Source organism: Plasmodium gonderi (assembly GCF_002157705.1).
Source record: "Plasmodium gonderi DNA, contig: Pgo-contig_665, whole genome shotgun sequence".
Lineage (NCBI taxonomy): Eukaryota > Apicomplexa > Aconoidasida > Haemosporida > Plasmodiidae > Plasmodium > Plasmodium gonderi.
The window spans coordinates 10,139-10,437 of NW_021629456.1; positions in this window are offsets into that span (position 1 = coordinate 10,139).

The window sequence follows — 299 nt, forward strand, 5'->3', positions numbered from 1 at the left end:
TTATATTTAATTAATTAATAAATTACGTATATTATCATATTGACGTGCAAAATATGTGTATTAAATATGATGAAAGAAATGCTCTGAAATAGTTAGTCTACAAATAACTAAATTAATTAGCCTTCTGTATTATATATAATATTACCCAATATGTAATACATAAAAGATAAATAAGAATAAATGATGAATTTTAATGATTATATAATGAAAGTATTCTTTTATATATAGGTAACCGTATAATATCGAAGATGATAGATCCTTTTAATCAAGCTCCAATACTATATAAATCAATTTATTTG